We start from the raw sequence: 10,557 nt of genomic DNA, 5'->3' as shown, positions 1-10,557 counted from the left end.
AAAGAACATAAGAAAATATAATCAAAGTACTTGTTTACTCAAGTATTTTCTATATGCAAAGACTGTGTTGCTTGCTGTGTCAAAACAAAGTTCTTTGATCAGGTATTTCAAGATTTCAATTACACTGGCTGGGAGTTTCTTCAGAAGACACACAGCTGATATGGATAATATTTAATATAAGTCTCTACATGAACTGAAATTTTACATTTTCAATCAGAATATCAAATTGTTAACCTCCCAAGTTACAAAAAAAATAAAGAAAGAAGGCGCACTATTTTTATAGTCATGAATGACACAACAAAGACATACTGGCTTGACTAAATAATATTAATTAGACTTCACAAATAATTCTTTAACATGGCCAAGTTTACACATAAATGGACAACAAAGAATACTCAAAGAACAATGATTTATTATGATTATATGCCATCAAGATGGTATTGATTCTTAGCAACTACAGAGATAGATCTTCTCCAGGACAATTTGGCCTTTCAGGTCTTCCAATAGTGCACCCACCACCACTGTAATCAAGTCCACCAATCTCGTTGCTGGTCATTCTCTTCTCTTTCCTTCCATCTTTCTCATTGTTATAGACTTCTTAACACTTATCTCTCTGGAGAAATTTATAATGCTAGGAAAGATAGATAGATAGATAGATAGATAAATAGATAGATAGATAAGAGAAGAGAAGAGAAGGGAAGGGAAGGAGAAAACAACATGTAGCAAGATGGATGGATTCAATTATATTAACAATGGCTATATTATTGGATGACGAGGAGGAGATCATCCTACAGAAAATCTATTTATATGGTTATGAACAGTTGATATTAATTTGATGTATTTAATTGGTTAAGCTCAGACCATCTACTTTATGCTTTATTATGTTATATAAACCACAACAGTCTATGTTTTATAAGTCAGGCCACAAACCCCTCATTTTGATACTAATAGCTGATCATTACTAAACTAAGTTGAGTTAAGGAGACATACAGTATATAGCCACTACAATGTTTACATTATGATTTTGTACAAATTAACTGAAAACCTTTAAGTATATCTTTTGCTTGGTCATATGCAAGATGAAATATCTAATACTGTACTATAAGTATTTTCTTCCTTTTATCTTCTGAGACATGCTTAGCCAATGGTACAAATGCTTGTTTTAGAGGTATAGGATCCTATTATTTCTAATTGTGGAAAGTATTTATCAAGACTATTGTGTTTAACATTTGATTGTGTGGAAGGTTAGTTCCAAATTCTTGAAGAACAATTCTGCTGTGGTCAAAGAGTTAAACTGAAAATACTGTCTTACAAATTCACTGCTCTGTGTGTATGTAAGAAAATGGAGGAATGCTATTCAGTTTTGACACAAAATGAACTATATAATACAATCTTAGCAAATAATTTTATGATGTTTTTCTTTCATTCAATCATGTCTGATTCTGAGACTTCCGGGACAAGTCCCTGAAGCTTTCTTGGCAATGTTTTCCAAAGTGGTTTGCCATTGCCTCCTTTCATGAGCTGTGAGAGAGTAATGGCAAAAGATCAGCCATCTGGCTTTGTACCCTAAGGCAGGTTTGTAGCCTGATGCCTTAACCAGGGGTCCCCAACCCCCAGTCTGTAGACCAGTACCAGTCCATGGCATGCCAGCAACTGGTCCACACAAACAAGCAAAGCCCCATCTGCGAGATGCAGGCAGCACACAAAACCACGCCCCCTCTGGTCCACGGAAAAACCTTCCTCCACTGAACCAGTCCCTGGTGCCCAAAAGGTTGGGGACCTCTGCCTTAACCGCTAACCAGTTTGTAATCTGATGCCTTAACCTTTACACCGGACTGGCTCTCAATATAATGATTAGGAGCTTGCAATTGCACAAAATCTCAAAGACATCCTAGGAATGGGAAATTTCTCTTCCAAGATAATTTCTGTTTTCAAAATGAGACATTTTTTAAATCCAAGCGTAGGAAGACTTTGAAAATAAAAAGAAGGCAGTAAACACATCTTCTCTGGTATATGGCTTTATTCCTGTCTGCACTGAAACAATTTATCTAACCATGACACTTTTGTGAGCTTCTGTTACAGTAAGTTGCTGACTATTGTGTCAAGTATCTGGAGGTTTGAGATTCATTGCTATGGTGGCCAGAGGCCTGACAGCTGTGAAGATAAAATCGTTGTTTTTTTTAACTAATTAACAGTTTATGGAGATTCTCAGTCATAGTTGTCCCTAAGTTGCTTTGGGAAACATCTTCAAAGAAAAACAAAAAAGTACAGTTGCCTCATGAAAAGCATCTTTGGGGGTTTGCTAATTAACAGTTTCACCCCTGCTTGCTTCCCCTGCAGTATGCACATATGGGAAGAACTGAAAGGAACAAAAGACTTTCTGGTGGCTTGCCCTGTCAGTCTTGGTGGAATGGTCTTGGAGGTTCTTTGGTTGGGCTGTTTACTGTTACCCTGTTTGGCAGTTCCTTGATTGGGGTATTGTTTATTTCTTAGTTGTTGGTCTGATGTTAATCTTGGAAGGCAACAGAGAGACCAAAGACTCATCATTTCATCTCTGAGCTACAAATATTCTCCTTTATCAGAACAAAAGGAAGAACAGAATAGTGTTAGCTCATGGTTCAGGCTCTCCATGCCCAGCTAGCTGATAAGAAGGAAGTGACTGAAAAGAACAGTAGCTCCTTTTATCTTTCAGGAAACAAAAGCCATTTAATCTATTTTTAGCTATCTGTCTGTCTGTCTCTCTCATAGTAACAACCTCTCCCCAACACACACAATTTTCAGTTACCCTGAAATGGGTTCCTGTGAGAAACAATGGAAGAAATATTGCTCATAAGCAACTAAAAGATGAGAGGAAGTTCATGGGAAAGCTAATCTCAAAAATTATATATAAACTATGATAGAATATTTTATTTGAGCATGTACAGATTTTTTTTTACTTTTTACTGATTACAGGCCTTGAAAGTAGCTAACTCAGGGAAGTGAAATAAGGTGTAAAGTGAAATAAGATGTAAATTCTTTTCTTACTATATATTTTGATTAAGATTATCATATATAAAACTCAAATGGTAATAAAGATAATAGGGAAATAAGGAAAGGGAAAGAGGGAAAAATGAGAGATAGGAAGGAAGAAAAATAAATATTGATTTCCAATTTTTTCAGTTCAATAAACTACAAATTAAAATTGTAGCCTCAGCTTAGTTACTATAAGCCATTTCTATAACAACTAAGTTAATCTGCAAAACACAAAATCAAGATTACATTTTTTAAAATAATATCTTATTAATTTTCCAATTTTACATTTAAGTATTTAAAAAGCAGCATGTTGGCTGGATAAATCAATAGTTCAATAACATACAAAAATCTTTAGTATAAATCTCAAGTTACAACATCAAATATTTCCTCTCTTTTTCCCTTAATATCTACTTTCTTGTATTTAAGCTAATACAGTTCTTGTTATATCAACTAAGTAAAAACATCATTATTACATTTATCAATAAATTTTTAGCTTATACGTATCTTAATTACTTTCACATTCAATCTTTACAGACAATCAATATCCTGTTATCGATTTTTTCCCAATCTTTAGTTTCCCATCAATATTCAAATTTAACATTTGATATTTATAATTTCCAGGCTTTAGGTAACCAAAGTTTCCCTTATCTCAATTCACAACAGAATCTAATATTCAAAATACATATCTTATCTATTTGAATATAGTCTTGTTCTATTTCCTAAAAGTTATTTATTTTCCACCATATTAAATCATCTAATTAATAATACAGTATCCCCTTTAATAAATCAAAACCATTATATATATTGTCTGGGTTAATCAATAAATCAAACAGTCATAATTAAGTTGCAGCACAGAAGTGTTATACAAATATATACACAAGAATCTGGTCAACTAATAATTGCTAGATAAGGGTCAAAGAAATTCAAAGTAGACTGGACTTAGATGGTTTGTAGTAATATAACTCTAAACTGATGACATATTTAACTTCACCCTCCCTGCCCCCCAACTCTGCCTGCTCTTCTACATCACGGCTCAGGATAAACTAGGTAAGGAATAAAATATTCAAATCAATAGATAGTTGAGATTAAATACATAAATAAATAATCCTGAAACTATAAAAAGAATTTCCTATCTTTATTTATGGTGAGATGAGTCTCTTTAAGGGATTTGAAGTGCTTCTCCCCAGATTTTTCTCCACCTCAGCTAAGCTGCAACTTATGAAATTTCTGTTGAATCTCAATTCCTTTTTGTGAGATAAAAGTATATCCATTAACAATATTAACATAATATCTCTATTTGAAGTTGCTAGCAAATAATGTTATTATTTCCCTTTCATGGTCTGTTTACTGTTCACTTTGTGGTGCCTCACTTGCCATTCTGCTTAGATCATTTAGATCTTTCCTAATTTTGGAATGTTTCACATTTTATTGGAAAAATGTGGAGAGTAATCTTTCGAACGCTTCTCAAATAAAACTGTTGGGAAACCTGAAGCTTTTAGTCCCAGTATTTGGTTTTTTTCCCCTGCCCACTGAAAAATACAGTATAAATCAATTGCAATAAAATCCGTTTTATGTTGATTAAGATTCTCAGTCATCTAGGTTTCTTGTGTCCAAAAAGTCCAGTTTCCATGCCTCAACTTCCAGACAAAATACCTTAAAAAAAAATCAAAGAAGTTTAAAACAGCCATGCATTTTGCTATCCGCCACAAAAAGCAACTACATGTTAATTTAAAGTAAAGAGTCAACTACATGTTAATTTAAAGTAAATAGTAAATAGTAAAAAAAAAGTTACTGGCAGACCTTCTGCCCCAATCCAATCCCTTAGAAGTGAAAAGCCCTTCACTCCATTTGGTTAAAGCAAAGGATTCTTTTACTAAAGGTATTGGTTGCAGTAAAGTCAAGCAAGCTCTGAAAGCTCCTGTGCTCACTAGATACAAAAAAAGGTATAGATTTTTGCCCACACCCATTCCCCCTCCTGAGACCACTCTGTTCCTGATCAACCACAGCTCGCCAAGGTGATTTGAGAATTCTAAGATGTTTGGTTATAATCCACATATTTCTCAGGGTACCTGGCTGTGGGATGCTCGTACAAACAAGATCTGGCTACTCTAGTCCTTATCACCTGTTTTTCCCCCTTCCCAATTTCCCATCACATACATAGCTTTATTGCCATTTCATCGTTCCACTTTCTTCCCCCTTCCAGCTTTTGATGGCAGGACGTCTATGAGGTGCCAAACTAAACCAAGCAGAGCTGACATTCTGATCCCCTTGATAGAGATGTTAGTCTGCAAAAGAAAAAGAAAAAGAGGGGAGGTAGAGATACACAAAATTTCTCAATTAACAAAACAGTTGTGGAATTTTTCAAGCAGTTTGGAGGCTTTAATATGTTGGGAGTTGACCCATTCAGTTTCTGAGAGGGAAAAGTCTTTCCAGGCTACTAAATACTGTTTTTCCCCCTTTCAACCTTCCCCCTTCTTTCCCCTTCCAGCTTTTGATAGCAGGATGCCTGTGAGGCACCAAGCCAAACCAGGCAGAGCTGACAAGTTACTGTTTTTTTTAAACTACTAATAAGAATAAAGTACTTAAGACTTAAACAATGTGTTACGTATGTCAAGCTGATTGTCACATTGCCACAAATAATGCCAGCCTGCATTTCAAGTTTCTCTGTCTCATGCAAAATTTTGAGGTAAGTGAGTTGATCTCCCTGTCATGCAAGAGTTTATTGCAGAACTCCTGGAGGAAAGAAGGAAAGTGGCTAAAAGTAGGAAAAACAGAAAGCAGACATAGTTCTCTGAACACTAGATTAAATTTGGAACTTTCAGGGAAAAAAGAGGAAGTCTTGCAAATTTGAGTAGAAAGGGAAATTTGATGAGGGCTTCCTATGTAAATGCTTTAGTTAGGAACTACTCCAAGCTTGATTTGTTTTATGTGCAATCACATCTTTCTTTCAGAAACATTTAAGAGAATTGGGTTTTCTGCTGCCTTGAACCTAACCTCAGAGTATGCCTGAAAATATGTTTTGTTTATTGAGACTCTTCAGGTAATCTGTATGTAGAGTTTATCCATAATTGTATTGCATTGTGTTTTTCCCAAATGAAGTTTACTTTTCTCTATCCCTTGTGAGATTGGTTTCATTTTCCAAAAGAGAGAAGATGGAGTTGATTTTTTTTAGTCACATGTCTTGAGGTTATACTGCTATAAGGTGGAATTATTTTTATTTTCACATTTTAATTGTCAGAAATATAGTATAGTGAAAGAATAATCTTTTCCATATAGCACAATCAGAAAAGGATGTGTGGGAAGTCAGCTCCCCAGAGAAGGAAATATTAAAAGGGCAGACATATATATTTTCTTCAAGGATCTTAAAGAGACAGAAAAGCATGCCCAGGTCTCCCTCCCCCAAGCAGAAGCCAGCCCTATACAAATGCAGATGTAAACCATCAGAAAGGCCCCAGCTAGGAGATCAAGAAGACAAAGACACCTAAAAACCTGCATACCCCACCCAAACTCTAGGAGTCATTAGCTCCAGGACCAGGGAAGCAGGATATGATAATAGGATTAACCCATCACCGTAAAGAATGGCACACCTCTCAGGTCAGAATAAATGACACAGGAAATAGCCTCAAAGTTCATGCCACAGGAACAGGAAACTATTCCAAACAAAAGGCTAGAGAGAGTATAAAAACCTACTACCCATGTGCTCAGCCCTTCTTTTCTCTGGTCTTTCCTGCAAGAACCATCTTTCTGGCTCTTCAATAAACTGCAACCTTCTTCCCAAAGCAGTCACCATGTTGTTTATTTATTCCCGGCTTGGATGAACCAGGATGAAGACTTTAATCCATCAGATGCTATCTTAGGAAATTCAAGAAAGATAAATGAAGGAATTTTAAAGCTAGTATGCCTAAGCAGGAGGCATAAGATTCAAAGGGTTTCTGGGGCAGCCAGTTTGAGAGTAAGTCTTACATAAATTTGAGATAAGCTTCTAGAACTTTCCAGAAATCATGGATGCTCTTCCAAACCTACCTTAGATTAATCTGGAAATTAATCTCTACCTCTACTTCAGAAATCAGAAAATCTTGAATTATTTTTGTGGACCAAACTGAAAGAGTTGGGTGAAATGTCCTTGCTCTCCTTATGGAAATCTTTTGTTCCAAAAAATACATGAACTTTCATACTTCCTTTCCTTAAATCAGTAACTTAGAAGGGAAAAAAACCTTCTTATATTACCACTTTTATTCTCAAATACTCAGAAGCATTTGGAAAACAGGTGATATTAGGTTATGGGATTAGAAATAAATCAATTCAACATGGGAAACACAAAAGTACACAACTATTTTCAAACCAGCTCAGGAATTTCATGTAGAAGAGCATTGGATCTCCTATAGTTTTATAGGCTTTCTACTTCTCTGTACAGCACACGTAGTTGATAAAAAAAAGTATGAGAAAGGGAAAAAGTGTGCACATCTTATATTTCAGGGTTTTATATCTATGAAGGAAAGCCAATAAAGGAGATGGGAAATATTTCTAAATTAGACTGTTATTTTGAGATTGCAAATTAGATTTGATCTAAGAATTTTACAAGCATATATTTAGCAATTGTTTGGAATGACAGCCTACCTGGCCAGCATTATTATTCCAAAAATGCTCTTGCTTTGGACGGGGTATTGCTAGGCTACAAGTGGCAAGGCCCTTTCTGGTTGCCAAGATGAAGTGCCTTCTACTCATCATTGAGTCTGTAGAAGACGGTGAATAATGCAATAAGTGCAATTTCAAACAATATTTGTGAGGGGCTCTGTCTAGGTAATCCTTGATAAATGTCACTGCTGAAGATGACAGTAGCTGCAAGCTTTTATTTTATATTTGTAATTGTTATAATTTTATTCATTTACAACATAAAATATGAAAATACAAAAGCAAATAGTAAGGGGCAACAATGGGAAAGGAAAAATGAAAAAGTGTGGAGAAGGGGAGGCGAAAAAACAAAAGACATTGACTTCTGACTCCCTCTGTTGTAATAAAATCTCAACTTTTTACATTTTTATAGTAGTATGACCTAACCATTTTTGTATCAACAAATCAGTCTAATCAGTAAAACTCCAAATCATGGCATCATTTTTTTTCCACCTCAAACACAAAATCCAGAAACGCTTTCAAAGTATAAACAAAGTACGTACAATCTTTTATCAAAACAGTCAATTTAGCCATTTCTGCTCATTCGATCAGCTTTTGTAACCATTCACCCCATGGTGGGAATTGAAGCATCCTTCCATTTCTGTGCATAGAGCAGTCCTGCTGTGGTCACCATATATAAAATCAGAGCTCCCAAAAAATTTTCCAAGTCTTTTTCCATTAGACCCAGAAGGAAAGTTTCTGGTTTAATCTTTATGTTCACTTTAAGAATTTTTTGCATTAATGTATGAATCCTACACCAATATTTCTTTGCTTTATCACATGTCCGCAAGCTTTTATGATAGTAGAAGAAAATATTGATATACTGTCACTACTAAATAGCGTGTTTTGGAGGGTAAAGAATCACTTCCTCGCATAGCGTTTGGTTTGTGGTCTAGATGAGGAAAGCAAAGAAAACAAGGCTAGATCCAATTTCTCAATGTTATAATAACTTAAACTTGGTGTTAATAACATTTGCAATAATATTTTATTCAATATTAGCAAATATCTGTTGACACTGGGGTTTTGTCTTTTTGTGCTGAACATTATAATTTTGCTCCCAAAAAGTACATTGTCTCTAAAGAAACAATGATGCACAAGTATTCTTTACCTCATTATACTGAAGCTATGTGCTGCAAATACAAGAGATATTGCAGGATGTACCAATTTCAATTCCTGTAACTGTTTCCCATTATTTGATGAATCTGGGCCAAATTAAACACAAGTATGAAACCAGTTTCTCCTTTCTCTCTAGATTTTTATATAAAATAATTGAAAAGTAAACTAAGTAAGGAATGGTAGAAACTATCTCCTCCCAGTCTTAGGGGGTTTTTTTGCCCAATGTCCTCTTATCTATTCACTAGTTCTCTAAGCTAATTCAGAACAAATCCCATTTGTACAATTTTTTTAGTTTTTCCGAAGTTGTCATCCTCTCATGACAGTTTCTCCACTTTGCTCTGACTGATAGCTTCCTCATATAAACAGGCATCTTGTCTTGTCTTGCCTTGCCTTATCTTGCCATCTTATCGTATCAGTTTATCAGCTTACAAAACATTCATTCTAGCTGCACTTATTTTGGGGGGGTGTCTTACCTTAGGACCACCACAGCTCCCACAGCTCCCACACCCTGACACCTGTCGTGCTGCTGCCTTCTTCAGCAGCCGATTGCCACTTGCAGCTGGACGCCATGTGGCGCGTTGCACCGTTACCGCACTAAGGGGTAGGGGGAGTGAAGCTGTCCCACATGCCCCACACCCACTTACTTTACCAGTAGGACCACTGCAGCCAGGCCTCCCTTGCCCCAACACTTGTCAAGCAGTGTGGCTCATCGCGCCAGAGTCGTCACTCACAGCAGGAGGTTGCACAGTGCTTCGGGCCATTGCTGTTACTCACAGCAAGAAGCCGAGTGGCTTTTCAGGCCATTGCCATCGCTTGCGGCAGGACACTGCATGATGCTTCAGACCATTTCTGCAGATGTGGAGCTCATGGCGCAGCTTCACCCCCCCACCCCTACCCTTCCCCCCAAACTAGGGCTTATATTAGGCCCATCCTGGAAAATCAAGTTGGGGCTTACTTTTGGGGGGGGCTTACTTTTGGGGAAACATGGTATGTAAAGGATAATTTAAGGTAGGCCACTGTTCAGCAATCACAAAGTGTAGCTCCCATATTTGATGGATTTTCTTTCATCCTCTTTCATTTTTTGCCTATCAAAAAGGCATTGGTCACTTTCATGCACCAGTCAGTCAAGTTCACTTATTTTGGCTATCTTGTGCTCTCTACTCTGGGATAGATTAGGTTGACAGTTGACATTGATGGTTTACTCTATTGCCTGTGCTAAGAATAGAATAGAATAGAATAGAATAGAATAGAATAGAATAGAATAGAATAGAATAGAATAGAATAGAATAGAATAGAATAGAATTCTTTATTGGCCAAATGTGATTGGACACACAAGGAATTTGTCTTTGGTGCATAACCTTTCAGTGTACATACAAACAATAAGTGATAAATCATGATTATAATCATCATAAGATACATTCATCAGAAATCATTAGATACAACACTTAGTGATAGTCATAGGATACTAATTAAGCAATCAACATAAATCATACTAGGATACTGAATAAAACAATTAATATAAATCATAAGATACAAGCAATAAAGCTATAGTCATAAGAGGATAAGGAAATAGGTAATAGGAAAATGAGAAGAATAATAGTAATACAGCTCTACTAGGTAGTTTGACAGTATTGTGAGAATTAGTTTAGCAGTGATGGCTTGCGGGGAGGGGGAACGACTTTCCTTGTGTCTAGTTGTTTTGGCATGCAATGCTTTATAATGTCTTGAGGGAAAAAGTTGAAATAATTTATGTCCAGG

Source organism: Crotalus tigris, unplaced genomic scaffold (genome assembly GCF_016545835.1).
Source record: "Crotalus tigris isolate CLP2741 ecotype Arizona unplaced genomic scaffold, ASM1654583v1 scf7180000019463.280638, whole genome shotgun sequence".
Classification (NCBI taxonomy): Eukaryota; Metazoa; Chordata; class Lepidosauria; order Squamata; family Viperidae; genus Crotalus; species Crotalus tigris.
The sequence above is the reverse complement of the archived record's forward strand: the minus strand, read 5'-3'. Positions refer to the sequence as shown.